Genomic DNA, 15,495 nt, shown 5'->3' with positions numbered 1-15,495 from the left:
AATTAGTTCCCCCGTCGCAATTAATGTGCAATAAGTAAGCTCGAGATTAGATAGGAGTGCATTGATAACGGGCTCGAACGGTACCGTCGGCTAATATGACAGATAACAAATCCCTGTGCGGAGACTGTTTGAGAGAACCCGTTCAAAAACGAACGTTTGCCGTTCCGTTTTTAGTCAAACATTGGCTGGTGACATTTCGTTTGACGTTCGCCCGGTGTGCGAGAGAAAAAGCAAACAAGCACAATGAGTTCGGTGGAGGAATTTTTGCGGCGGGGAGGGAAGAAAATATGTTCGACGGAAAAACGGGCGATCAAGATTCAACGGCGATTCATCAAGCGCGCGGTTCGCCAAGTTTCTTCTCGGGGAACGACATTACTTCCGGGACGGGCTTAACGTAAAGAGGATAACGCGAATTCGGAATAATTCTCTCATCTCATTTACCATGGATTCCGACCGGCATAGCGACCCGGACCTTGGACGGCGATCTAGAGAATTAACATTTCACGCGTAGAACCTTCTCGGTTCACTGCCCCGCATGCAGAAATCGCACGAAAAATCCAGACACAATAAAACCTCCGCTTCCTCGCCTCGGTGACTCAGAACGGAGTGTCAACGGTCTTGCACTTGGCCAACTGTATCCCGGCAAATGCCGCGAAAGAAACAGTGCCGCTCAACCGCATTCGGAACCATAATCTCGTCGCAATAATAACCTGCACGCGGCCAAGGTCGACGACGCGATGCCAAAACAAACGCAGATGGCGCGCGTTCTGTGTGTCCACTTTTTTCCCCGTGTCCGCCACGGTAAAACGCTATTACTTTGCTAATTACGCTAAAAGAATTATCGAGGGCTCGGATGACTGCAAACACTTTTCATCACAGGCTCGTTTCGTTTTTTTTAAAGGTGAAACGTAACAATCCTACTCGTTTAAGCTGTCTCGCCGTTTCGAGACAACAGTAAACTGGAAACGCGAACGTACGAGCATTATCTGCTAATCACGCATGTCTGCCGAATGAATTATCGTTAAACTGTCTTTCCATTTGTTGGTTCGGGAGACGCGAAAATATAAAAAGAAACGAGCCGCCGGTGGAAGTAGAAACGAAACGTCTCGCTAGTTACGAACATCGATAAAACGACGATACAGTCGTGCGTGAACCTCTTATCTCGTTCGATTCGAGAGAAATAAATGGCCATTCGAGAAAGAGGTTATTGCTGTTATCCAACTGTAATCGCATTAAATAAAAAGCCTTGTTACAAAGTGATGTGTACGTCTGTAACACGATAAAGATTATGCTTTGTTGGAATTAAAATTAACTGTGCCGGGATAACCTTTTCACCTACAGCCGTACGCGCGCGTTCGGATATCTGCAATAAATTGAATTTCATTTATAAACCGAGTCAATCTAGACTGCGCTCAAAGTATCGTCGTAGTATTTCCGTTTAAACGTGGTTGTTAATTATGCATGTTGTTCCTAGGAAGGTGATCGATCACTGGAAAACACCACCGAACATTTTTAGAAAGAAAAAAAAATGAACGAAGATTGACACGGTTGGAAATGTCCAGAGACGAAACGTCTGCGCATAATAAATAAAATTAAAAAGACGATTCTGTCTGGTCGTAACAATCCCGTAACGGACTTTCGCTTTTTCCCAGAACGAAGCAAGAACAAGCGGTACTCGTAAGTATTCCTAATCGATCGGACGAGTCGTGGAACCGCACGTGCGAAAAGCACGTGCAACCACTTCTAATATAAACAACGTTGATGGAGATCGCGGCCAACACTATCCGAGGATGGAACGTGGAGAATAGAGCGAGCCTGTCAATATTCTTCGTAAAGAGGTTTATCACCGGTGAAAATCGGCGAGATCAGTCCGACGATAACAACTGGCATCCCGAAAAACAGCTAGCCGTCAACGAGAGGCTTAAAAGTGCTCCCTGTCAGCAGAAATTACCGACCAAGACCAGACTGGTTCTATTAAAAGAACTACCATTAAACGTATCGATGCTGCTCGATTCGTTCGATCGATCGACTGTCGTTCGTTCACCTAAGAGATAACTCGCACACTATTCCTAGCCATACCAACTTCCGTAAACTATTTAACTGTTCCTTGCTATTACAACTCTGAATCCGACAATTTTGTCAGAGACAGACGTTTCATTATATGAAATATTAACGCGCGAAACGATGGTTGGAAAATCATTTGCAATTTGCTTTAGTGGTGTTTTCTGGTGAACATTATCATATCGCACCCTGGCATAGAATAGTGACATAACTAAAAATCCAGTATTCTCGCAATAACGATCTTAAGAAAATTATAGAATTTCCATCGAAATAGTACATACTGACATCTTTAATCTTTCAGAAAAATATTTTTCGATGTAAATTCAAATTAGGCTCTATAGAATGAAATGATCGATGCCTCCATCAATTCTAAAGCGACACTGTTCTTGCCACTACAAATATCTACGAACACCGTGATCGCGGGTTCGAAATCCGACTGTGGTGTTAAGGTGGCTCCGAACCCACCTTAATAAACTGTGTAGGTCCCGGCGCTAATGACTAGACTGCGGATTTTATGCATTTATGATAAATACGGCTACGCACAATTTAAAGCAGTGGTCATATTAAAAAGGTTTAAGGACATCGGTGTATTAGTTTCAGCGAAATAAAGATATTTATACAACTTAACGTTCAATAAAAAGAAAATCATTTGAATAACCACACTGGAAATTTCACGGGAAATGTAATTCGCAGAATTGTTCGAAGAACGTGAAACACCCGCGTTACATTTATTTGGGGCAGCAGCGTGCAGCTAGCAAGTTTAATATTACTGTCAGCGGCGACTTTGACGCAAAGCGAAATCCTTCGGCTGAAAATAACGTTAAACTCGGTGTTTTGCCGCGGACAGCATTAACAGTCGAGAGGAAAAGTCAGCGATGCATGAACACGTTTTTCCCGTGGTTGTCGCGCTGTTTCTGAGCACTTAAATCTTTTAAAATGTGCCGGGTTCGCCGCGAAAGTGTCCGAGCTTGATTTAAAGCACCAATTTCTTTTCGAGCGGTTTCATTGTTGGAAAATAACGATATACACAGACGGCGAACGGTTGTTACTTGTAAAAGTTATCGAGCCTTGAACTAGTTGTTCGAGTTAAGAATGCTCCGAAAGTTTCGTTACCGCCGATCATGAGAGGTTACTTTAATGAAAATTTTCCAAAGTGTTGAATAGGATGGGCAGGTGTTGGCAATTTGCCACTCACACGTTGGTCGCTAACAAGCCCCGACGTTAACACTCCGCGACTACATTTTTGTCTCTGGCGCGTGTCGAAGACAAATTGAAGAATTGACAGGACATAACGTAGATAACGTTGCTACAGTTCATGGTTGTTTGTTAACTGAAACTACCCGACGTAACCGCGTCTGTGAAATACTGTAACGAAACTTTAACGGCATCTTTATGCTCCGCTTTTAAACGAGAGCCAATATATTCAACGATTCTGTTCGTGGAAAAACGATGAAACTGTCTATTTCTTTTGTGGTAACTCGACTGCGAATCCTCATGCAAATTCCCATTTTCATAGATCATTTCATAAGGATGGAATGATGAAGAAACTTCTTTTATCGTTTACGAAGTTCACCGGAGTAAAGATGAAAATATGTACTCACTTTCTTGCAGTTTACAAAGGTGCAGGACGTTAAAAATGCATAAAGATCCGCCGGCTAGTAACGACTATCAATTTCAAGAGGCTATCGAATTATTTCGCAGACTATGTAGAACCATCAAGATCTTTGTTCGTTCTTGAATTTTTTACTTCGAGGGTGTCTGAATGGAAAAAAAATCGGAATTTCCGAAGTTTCTGCGAAGCCGTAAGTTCTCCGAACGTAATCAACAGTGATGCTGAAGACGTCGCTTCCGATCAACGAGCTTTCCAAAACATCAGGGTTTACCATTTGACCACGAGAATAGATCTCGGAGAGCGTCGATACGCATTGGCTCGTTGTCACAGTGATCGCGGCGGGTATACGAAGGAGAGTACGACCCGGAATAAGTGAAAACAGCCAGCGGACAGCCAGGCTCGAGATAATGGTCTAACGGGTTCCCTTCTCTATGGGAGGAGAGAGCAGCGTTCTGGCGCGCGTTATGTTGGAGCTGAAGGTTACGTTTACGTTGGAGCTGCGGTAGAAGCTATAGGAGCGTCGACTTCGATGAAAACATCTTTCTTCGGCGTGTTTACAGCGGGGCTGTGATGATAATACCGATTTCGGTCATTCAAGGTAAATCGAATCTGGAGAAGAATTGTCTATTCAAATGAATGAAGAAAGAACATTTTCATTTTCCTCCAAAGAGAAACAAATTTGTCGAATTTCCCATGAAGGTTACAGCAGAGTTGTGCTAATTCAATTACTTTGTAATTCAATTACGGAATTGAATTCCATTGTATTTCAATTATATAGTAATTCAACTACGTCGTGACTGAATTACATAATTCATACCTTTCAATTAATTCAATTACTAAGTATTTTAATCAGATGTGTAATTGAAATACAATATAATTGAAGTACAGCTCTCCGAATTATTGCCCAGAACTTTGAAGAAGTGCGATATATTTTTATGTTTTTCTTTGATATACTTGTTTGCGCTGTTTGTGCGGCGTAGTTTTTATTCCTCGTCCTCGTTCATAATACGTAACGCTATTTCATGTTTATGTTTGAAATTTAAAAAATGTGTAACGCAGAAGTTATTTCTGTTCAGATATTATAAATTTATAAATAATAAATTCCTCCTGTTTGAAACGTTCACATGGATTTTTCAACTTCTTCTTACCTATTACTTTATTATTCTTTATAATAATTTTTAATTTTAATTTAATTACATCGTAATTCTTATTAATATAATTTAATTACTAACAATAAGTATTTTATATAATAATTGTACTCCAATTGCAATTACGAATTCCACTGTAATTTAATTAGAATGTATTTTGTAATTGTACTCCAATTGCAATTACGAATTACATTGTAATTTAATCGAATGAAGATCTGAATTATAAATTACAATATACTGAATTACAATATAATTCAATTATACTTTGTAATTATAATTCCTGGAGTAATTCAATTGTAATTCTGCACAACTCTGGGTTACAGCAAGTCGTTGACTTACGCGGTTAACTCGTTTCAGCGGTTTCCGCGTAAGTCGAATACTGTCTCGAGAGCCACCGCTGAAAGGTTATTGATACAATCTGCTTTGTACTAAAGATACTATTGGGTTGGAAAGAAAGTTCGTAGCGTTTTCAAATTAAGAATCGAAGATAAAATTAATAATAACACAAATCTATGAATAAATATCAGAATTTTAACTTTCAATTGTAATTTACAAACGCTACGAATTTTCCTTCCAACCCAATATATGTACACATTTGAAAGGATAATTCAAACAATACCAACTATGTTCATGGAAAACGTTTTATAGTAAAATTGAGCAGGTATGAAATTCAAAATTGTTGAAATATTTTGCAAATTGAAGATGCCAATATACAATATGATTTCTCCTGTATTCAAATCGTTAACAGAAGAAATTTAATTTGCTTTTTTATCTTATGCAATCGCTGCAGACAATTTTTATTTTACATAAAGATGCACAGTCTATTGCTATAGCTGAATATGCCTACGCTGATTTGATATTTTCGTCTTATTTCCAACCTGGCCTAATTTGTACCATAAATTGTGAAACACGCTGTATGTAACCATAAAGCTCCCGTTCTGGCAATGGAAAAACGAATTCCACAGTGTTTGGTCTTCATTGGTATGGCATTGGTTCTCAGATTCGCTTCTAACAATCCGCGTAAGTCGCGGACAAAGGATAAAAAGATGACAAGTTTGTTTTCTCTGTAAAAGAGTTTCTAACAAAGAAGAATGAAGATAATTATTATCTTTTTTTTGTATTAGAGATTAACCATAACAATAAATATATACACTAACAATAAGGACAACATACCTCGCTAAAAACTCTTTTACAGAAAACAGACAATTTGTTACTCGACATCTTTATCCATCCACCCCTTCAATTCTTTCTCATCTGGAACGCCCAGTAGCATATTCGGCGAAGAGCACAACATCGTTTTAAGTCGAATAAACCTGTTTACGGTGATACTCCTGACATACTGACCGCATCAACACACTGCCATTATAAAACAATGGCGGCGATCGTTTGTCGCAGCTCTGACATAAACGTCCCGAAACCGCGTCGCCGTGTGATACCGCCGCGATTAACATTGTTGCTTGCAACTCGGCGGCAAGTTGGTTGGGTAGTGCTCTTGGAAATTCGGCGAGCGCGATGCTAGACGAGCAACGCTCCGTAACAAGTTCGCGGAAACTTGAGGGCTTAGGTGAACGTACCTGGGCGCGAGATTCCTGCCGACTAACGGGGCTCGAATGCGCCAGTGGACGCGTCTCTCGGTGGTCTTCTTCGCCGCGAAAACACACGCGGCCGTTGCAAAACAACGCTTCTGAGTCACTGGCGAGAGTCACACGCGCTCGATGCCACGGAAATAGCAGCACGGCCGATGTCAGTAGCGTCGCGACGCCGCCGATTCCATGAAACGTTCTGACGCTTTTCTATCGCGTCAAATGTACCGCAATTATAAGCGATCCAATGATATCAACCAGTAGATACACGAATCGCCGGCGCACGTTCTTTAGGTTGTTGCACACGAAATGTCCGATTGAAAATTTCTTGCTTAAAAAGCAAGCACCATTATAATAGACTGCGGATCTTTATGCATTTATGAAGAAATTGAAAAGAGTAGAAAAATTTCAGAATATTGTGATGTTGCTTTTACTGCAACAAAGTCATTAAGGGATGAAATCAATTTTTATTTTACATAAAGATCCGCTGTCTAATAATAATGTCGCTCGTTCAGCTTCTTCATTTATGAGACTGTCATCTCTATTTGTGAGCTTCTATCATTGACTAACAATGCGATCATTTGCTAATATATGTATTTTGGCTATCGCGTGATGTTGCCGTCAGTTTATTTTCTCGCTCTTATAAAAGGAATACGTGTCGATCGCATCGACTGATATTTCAAGTTGTACCGTTAAGTGATATATAACCAAACCTGTAGATTATAATATTACTTGAAATCGGACATTTCATTGAGAAGTCGTACGTCGCTCGGGAACAAGTGTCGAGAAGCAAGAATAATGTTTTTGTCGAGTTTGAAAATTCAGCGAGAACGCGCGCTATTAGATCGGAATCGGCTGACGCGTCTGATCATGACCTACCGGATCTACTTCCTGCGAATACTAGAACACGCGGCGAGCTCGACCGGATTTGCAAACTCGTTTCTCACGAAAACGAGGCGTCGAACGAGAATATGAGCCGATGAGTTAATAAAGAGAACAAGGAAATTCACATGTTATTTCGTCTTCGATTGACACGTGCAATGAAGACGTCGATACGAAGAAGCTGAAGAATGAATGAAACGGTGAATAGATAGAGTGATATATTCAGTGATTAACAAACATTGAAAAATTCTTTGGAAAACCAGTTTGTAAGTCGAGCTGAACAGTGAAGAGATTAGTCGAATGGTGGTTGAGCGACGCATGACTGTATCCGCGAAATGTGACTTGACCTCTGTTGCACTCTTGCACTCGAGCGACTACTACGTGCATTTGTTTACCTTTAGTGACACGACTCGTTGGACGAATAGGAATCGGATGATGGGCGACACACGACAAGAAAAGAGTTCGCTTGTGCTCGGTTGCGTGCGGGCCGAGCTCGCTCGCGATACTAACTCGTGACTGTAGCACACTTGCTGGAGAACGGGCCTCTCGTGTGTATCTACCGGTTAACGATACTCCGACAGTCGCAAGCCTCTCCCTCCTTTTCTCGGGGCTAACATGATGCACACGCACGTGGCCTCTCTCGCTCGATGACTCCTCCTCTGAGCGCGAATGATTCTTGCCGACTGGATCGCGATAACCGCACGCTACCCCGGCAACTATTTCCTCAACGGATCGCCTCGCCTCGCCTCGCCTCGCTTCGTCCCGTCCCACTCCCGCCAACGCGGCCAAAGACGTTTAGCAACACGTGAGAGCTCTCGCAACAGAGCTCCCAGCATGGAATCCGTTTCAGTTGGCGTTCCTTGCTGCACTAGGAAACCGTACAGAGCAAATACTCGACAATGCAACGACTGTGCAACGACGATGCACGCTCCGCGCCTCGCGGCCTCCACGCTGCATCTCCTGCTACGCAAATATCATAATTTTCGGATAGTAGCCGGGAACTTGCCTGATACGTACTTACTAATGGTCGCTCAAAATGTGGCCTGCTAATTAATCCGTTGTTGCTTGGCAATAATCCGGAGGCTAATTCGCTCCTGCTTTGGAGCAGCTTCTTAATTAATATGTTCCTTAAGAATAATTCGTGGATTAACTCGTTGTTGCGTTGAAATATATTCGTGAATTAATCCGTTGTTCTGTAGACATAATTCGGACATGAAATAATTGCTGTATAGGAGTAATACTTGGATTAATTCGTTGTTGCTTCGGAACAGTTCGTGTAAATTCTAGCGATCGTCGTTTTGTACGTGCAGTTAAATACACGTGCACTAATGCATCGTCATTGTAATTTGTAGAATTTTTAGAACATTAATATTCATTTATGTATCGAGACTGTGGTTGTTACACATTCCGCGGGTGCTGGTTAAAAAGCTAAGGATATTGTTATTCCTAAAGAAGTCGTTTCGAGTTCTTCTCTGACAAACTAGAGGGTTAGTTGATTACATTTTTTTGAAAATGGGTGTGGCTTACGAATTAATGTTTTCTACCTATTTTATATACTACTATAACATTATTAAATCCCTTTTATATACACGAAAAAATTACACGATCAGTACAATACAATAACTTCGTCTAAAAAATCTTCTTTGTACGTGATATGTCGCGAGTTTGAACGACTCCATGGAGTTTAAACAAATTTGTTTTCCACTTTCCCTCCGATATAACCACATCAAAAGAAGTCTCCTCTTTACAACGATGTCCCAACAATTTTTTAGAAACATTATCTTAACAATGTAAGAGTCAGGATGCATTAGTTTGTAAACTCCTCTTTGAAAAGATTAGATCCCCAACATCCTAACCTTATCGAATCTCACGTTTATCAAGTGCTTGATCGATGAAACGTTGCGTAATGCTAGTTCAGAGTTTGAGATCTAAAACTGTAGATGATTACTGTGCTCCGGCGAGTTTTTTTTTCAGGTGAGGTTGCAATGTACGTGTACAGTTTCAATAAAAAATGCCGCGTTAGATGCTGCAGCTTTACACGGCTGCGTGACGTTAATTATTTTGTAATGGGCCGGAGAAATATTGTCGGTCTCGTTTTGACAAAAGTGTGTATTGTTTCCGAGGTTGTTTTTGTAACAGCTGACCGCGATAATTCTTGAAATAATCAACCCGAAAAAAACTGTGAACATGTTACTCTTGTTAAATTGTTGTTCGAGCGAGTTTGCGACACTTTTGGAACCGGAGAGCTGCCGAGTTAACAGTGAATTGTTCTTGCCTTCCTAAATTTGCATTAAACGTATAAACAGATCCTTTGAGCGTCATAAATAACGTTGCCTGGTAAAATTCTAAAAAGAAACTTAATTTTCGACTGCACGCGAGTATACTGGAACAAAAAAGGTGCGAGCATGGGAAGTCCAGTATTCGTTCCAGAAATAATTGTGAGATATTTTCGAATTTCAATATAGAATTTCTGTACGGCTCACGGGTAGTCGGCAGACACATGTAACCAGAAATAACGCATGAAACGGTTCTTAAATGATAGAGGTAGAGGCTGCTTCATCTGTGACAGAGAGCCGAACTAATTTGTGAGTCAGGTGTCAGACAAGTATGCGACGTTAGTCGAGTAGATGAAACTTTTAATGAAAAGGAAAGCTTGACTGTTAATTACTCGTTAATTGCACAAGGAATTCCTACGTACCCGAATTTCTTCCTGTTTCACAAATATAGTGCTCGCTGTTTCTTCGGAATTTATCACAATTGAATCCTTAGCAAAATAGGAATTGTTATAATTAGACTGCGGATCTTTATGCAAAATAAAAAATGTTTGCATTGACTGCAGGACTCGAGAGCCAAATAGAAATTGTATTCTTCTTTTAATTATCCTATTAAGCTGAAACTAAATACATTGATGCCCTTAAATATTTTTAACATGTCCACGGCTTTAAATTGCATGTACCCATTTTTGTCATAAATGCATAAAATCCGCAGTCTAGTTATAATAATAACATCAGAGAAGTAGATTGAATGAAATTATATAGTTTTGTAACTGTAGGTATACCTATTATTAATACCTGTCAGACAGGTATGCGACGTTAGTCGAGTATGTGAAACTTTTGGTGACTAATGAAAACGAAAGCTTGACTGTTGGTTACCCGTTAATTGTCCAATGGATTCCTACGTACCCGAATTTCTTCGTGTTCCACAGAGAAGTGCTCGCTGTTTCTTAGCAAAAAAACGGAATTTTTAAAATCCTGAGAACATATCAGAGAAGTAGATTGAATGAAATTATATATGTATATGTATTTGTAACTGTAGGTACTAACTGTACAATATTGATGCCATTGAAAAGATTAAATCACTGGCAAATTAATACGGATTTCAAATCTATTGAATTCATTTTGAGCCGACTGAGTTATTCAATCGTCGATGCAGGTATTTCTATAAAACGGAATTTCTCGTTGCAGCTGCGAATAAATAAAGACAATAAAATTCGCACGCGCGACCACGGGCAAAGCTCTCGGAAAGAGCGCGTGCAACAGCGCCGCGTATAATAAAAAAGATAATTTGCATCGTGCACACTTACGGAAACGTCATTTCAACGACGGCATTTTCGCTCGCGAAGGAATTTATTTTACGTGGTGCACGCGAAAAATTAGACAATCCGGAATTTTTTATGGCCGGAAAGGAAATTTTACCGGGTTGGCGACAGTTCCAACCGGCGAATTTTTCGGTCCATCGAGCGAACAAACAATTGTCAAGCGTACAGTGGGGAATGTTAATTTTCCCATCGGAGAAGTTTCATTCAACGTTCCGTTGTCTATATTAGTCGAACAACTATCAAACGCGAATTACATCGAATATTTCGTCGGGGACGCCGTGTATATTCGGCGGGCGAGCGCCCGGCTAACAGGCGAATAATTCTCCTTTAATTTTACAACGAAAATAAACCGCGTAAATAACTGTCTTCGTGTGAAATACTTTCAACGGTATTAGCGTGCGTGGGTGGCCTGTAATAAGGGCGGCGCATAGCCGCGGGCCGCGGGTTTGGTTTTGCAAGCGGCGAATGCAGATTATATCTGAAAGCGGAAACGTTCACGCGCGCAAATTGATATAAACTTTATTCCATTATTTCGGCGGCCCGGGAAATCTATGTATATTATCGCGAAAAATCGCGCCCGGGGTATTTTTACGATCGTTGCTTCACCACACCACACCATGCCCAGCCACTCTACCGGTTTACACGTTCGGCCGCCGATACAACGATACAGCGTTTTAATTCACAATAATTCTGTAACCCTGTTAATTAATAAAGTAACACGTTTCGGTATCGCCGAATCGGCTTTCGCGCGATTCACACGCACGATACCTGGTCTTGCACACACGGCAACGCGAGTCGAGAACGAGAAAATGAAGCGTCACGCGTCGAAGGGAGACAGCCGCGATTCCGGTCGGGAAGTTCACATTATCTCGCGAAAATAACTCGTTAAAAATTTCCCTCTGCTCGTCGCATTGTCCATTTTAATTATGTAACCGTTGCCCGAAGAAGCATTCGAGATCCACAGCGGCAACGGTCGAGCCGGTTCGCGGAATATCGGTGAGTTTCTGAAGAAAAGGAACGAGAGCGACAGAGAGAGAAAGAGAGGCGGCGCAAGAATAATGCTGGATCCACGTAATCTCGCGCTACTTCATTGTCGAGAGGCGACGGAAGAAACAAGCTCAGCGTTTCCTCAATGAAAAAGATACTTCTCGAGGGCGATTCATGCATCTTGCATTTTCGCGAGGTCCAAGGGAATTAATGACGCCCGGTACGACCATCGTCCCGTTGTTGACTCTCCTTTCCCGGCAGGGGGTCGAATTAATTTTCAAGATGGAGACGTCGTGGCCGCCATTGTGCCTTATCGCGTACACCTCAGAAATTTGTCGATCGGTTCGACCGGTCTGCCATTGTGTTCCCGCGCGGTTTTTTTTTTAATCGGCTTTCCGTGTTATGCTTCAAAAGACCATTATTCTCTTCCATTCAACCAATTCTTTTCTACTCCGATTCAATGTCGGCTCGACGACGCCCCGCCCTCTCTCACTCTCTCTCTCTCTCTCTTTCCCTCTTTCTACCTTCCTGTCTCTCGTTACTGTGTCCGCGTACGCACGCATACATATGCATATTTTTCGATTACAAAATATCCGATTCTTTCGAATGGAAATCATCGCGGGAATCGTGCGCGTCGCGCGCACGCGCTCACGCGTATCGCAGGCAATGAGAGAGGAAAAAAATAGAAAGAAAGAAATTGTATATATGTATAGAATATATGTACATGTATACGGGGGACGATCAAACGTGATATTTTTCGTTCGATGATGTCGCGTTATTTATCGCCTTCAATTTAAACGTAAAAATATGTCGGTATATTTCACCTGCTTCGGAAGTTTAATCGCGGCGATACAATTCGCGAGTGCGCGCGAACGAAGCGTGATTTATCTCGCCGGGCGTTTTTTCGTTTTTCCTTTCGTTCGGTTCTACTTTATTTTTGTTTGTTTGTTTCTGGCTCTGCGGACGCGCGCGCGCGCGCGTGTGTGTGTGTGTGCATCGCTCTCCTCCGCGATGGCAAAGAATTCATTTGGTTTTGAATATCCACAGGCGGACGTCCTTTTAATCCGTTTCTGCGACGCGTTTCGACGCTGCGCGCCGCGGATCGGCGAATCCTTCCGGGCTCATAGCAAAAATGACGCGCGGAACGAACGAAATAACGAAGCCCGATTCAATATATCTGCCTCTCTATTTACGTATCAGTCCGATATTATTCGCCGGGGAACCGTGTATTTTTCATGTAGAAATGTTTTAACGTATCAATGACTCGCTGATCGTTTTGATAACGAAGAAATTGCAGGCCGCGCGCGCGGCCCGGTTAACAACCCGGTGTGCAACGGCGCGGCTCACCGTGCGTACATTTTGTTTACGCAGTTAATTAATGGACGTGCTCGAAGGATCGTTACCGCGGTGAATCTTTTATACCGTTGCGAATCGTGCACAGCAGGTGCATGAACCTTCCCCGGCTCGCCAGGTGAGAAAAAGATCACGTTGCACCACCACGTGGGACCCGCGACCAATCCTATTATGTGAAAGCGAATATGCCCGGGAAACGAATGGAAAAGAGGATCGACTGTTTTTATTATTCAGTTAGTAATCGCCGGTAGATCGGGGACAGAATTATTCAACGAGTTTTTGCCGGAACTCGCGTAATCGAAATACCGAGTTTCCGCGGTCAAGATGTAGCTGTGATTTTCAGAAGAAACGTGCGCACGCGAAATGCTGTCTTACCCGGGAAAACACACGTAACCGAAATAAATATTCAAGCTTATTGAAAATTCTTGTGATACGAGATATTTTTGAATTGCACCGATATGAAATATACAATGCAATTTTAGCGATACCAGCTTCTACAATTATTGTTTCAATTAAACTTTTTAATGAGGCGCTTGTTTTTACGCTGCCGCGGGAGTTTTTATATTTTATTCGCCGACGATCATTGCTTTCGTAAATCAAAGCTAAATTAATGAACGATTCTCGAACAGATTGTTCAATCGCGTCGAGTCATGTTAGTTAATCATTTCTTCGGAACTCCGACGTAAAGGAAATTGTTCAGACTGGTTTGGAGCTAACGCAGTCGTTAAAAAGCTATAAAGGGGCTTCTAGCTGAAGTGTTGACATCAATGTGTCTTTAATTGGCAGGTCTTTCAGGGATTTCCGATGCTTCGACAAGAAAATGTTTCAATATAAAAAATGTTTTTCTAAAAACAAATTAAGTGAATCCTTAAAACATTTTCACCACACTTTTCGCCCCAAACGAGAACCAAGGCAAGCATGTTTCTATCATTTCTTACGATATTGTCGCACGCCTGTATGATGTGCGCAACGTACGCCTCCGTTGGCCGGGTTGCCGCATTTTAGGTGGACTTTTTATTGTTAACACAAAACCTGGCCAACCATAAAAAATCTGGAACCGGTCATTTTGACCGGTGATGGTAGATTTCGTGATAATCACTAAAAAAAGTGTAGTTGAAATCGCAATTTTTCTATTCTTTACTTTCATCTTATATTGTTACGGAGAGAAGCATCCCTTAAATTTTCTGGGTCCCATGGAAATCACCGACACAGATTTCTCCGACACGGTTTTCGCCGACAACATTTCTCCGACTCTTTGTCCGACAATAGCTTTGGCCGACAACGCCTTTAACCTACAACGATTTTGATCGACAACGATTTTCACCGACAACGAATTTGATCCACAACGACTTAAGACACAGTATAATAATATTGTATGATATAATACTGTATGATAATACATACTGTGGTTGTCTTAAGTTGTTGTGGATCAAATTCGTTGTCGGTTAAAGGCGTTGTCGGCCAAAACTATTGTCGGAGAAATGTTGTCGGCGAAAACCGTGTCGGAGAAATCTGTGTCGGTGATTTCCATGGGACCCAAATTTTCTCGCACCTGTAGTCGACCACCCAAGGACGAATTGACGGCATGCAGCGGCGTTTAACACGCTGTCCAAAAAGTTCCCGGAATTTGTTCACTTTTTAATTACTGTGAATGGTACTGTTTACGTTTTTGCATTCCGACTATCGGATTTGGGCCCCGCAAGATACTCGTCCGATTCACGCTGAGCGATCAACGTTTTAATAGTTGAAGCAATGCTAAAATAGTTGTGAATAGCTAATTCTTCGATTTAGCCGACTACGTATGCGCGTTTGAAAAGCTGCCACTTATGTATAAAGAGCGTACGAATGTTTACACGACTGACGGTAAACCAGCAATCCAGCACCAGGCAGCTTGGTGACCGAGAAACAATGCAGATGACCGATCAAGCCAAACCGATGCAAAGCGTTTGCGAGCTCTCGGGGCTGCGTGTGCATCCGTAATCTCGAGCGGAAGCTGCGTCTCGCGTAATCCGGCTGCCGATAGCGGACGTATCGCGGTTGAACAGCAGCGAGCGGACGAGCAGATGAATCAATAAACGTGTCTGGTCGGTTCGTGTTCAATTTTTAAAACGTCTGCCTTGAAAGGAGCCAGTTGTTGCTCGGCCGAGCAAGCGAGCGAGCGAGCGGGCGTGCTTTCGATCCGCGCCGCCACGATCTGGGAAGGATCGATAGATCCTCCGACCTGCTGCGTCCGCCCGTAGCACGGAATTTTAATCCGACAACGATGCTCCG

At 42.1% G+C, this 15,495-nt stretch overlaps 1 protein-coding gene across 8 annotated transcripts in view; it reads right to left on the bottom strand.

The window, feature by feature from the left end:
- LOC143209678 (choline transporter-like protein 1) overlaps positions 1–15,495 on the bottom strand; it is a 108,623-nt gene that overhangs the window by 79,520 nt on the left and 13,608 nt on the right. For 2 of the 8 annotated variants that reach the window (XM_076425659.1, XM_076425661.1), the window contains exons 1-2: positions 7,682–14,439; positions 6,396–6,614 (exon numbers count right to left, since the gene is read on the bottom strand). The exons of 1 other annotated variant lie outside the window; for it this stretch is intronic. The gene's annotated coding sequence lies outside the window, so the exon portion shown is untranslated. Of the gene's footprint in view, positions 1–6,395; positions 14,442–15,495 lie in introns of those variants that run through there. 5 more of the 8 variants (XM_076425663.1, XM_076425664.1, XM_076425671.1 and 2 more) reach the window with 4 other exon arrangements.

The sequence above is a fragment of the Lasioglossum baleicum genome, chromosome 6 (genome assembly GCF_051020765.1).
Source record: "Lasioglossum baleicum chromosome 6, iyLasBale1, whole genome shotgun sequence".
NCBI classification, from domain to species: domain Eukaryota; kingdom Metazoa; phylum Arthropoda; class Insecta; order Hymenoptera; family Halictidae; genus Lasioglossum; species Lasioglossum baleicum.
This window is presented reverse-complemented; position numbering and strand designations above follow the sequence as displayed.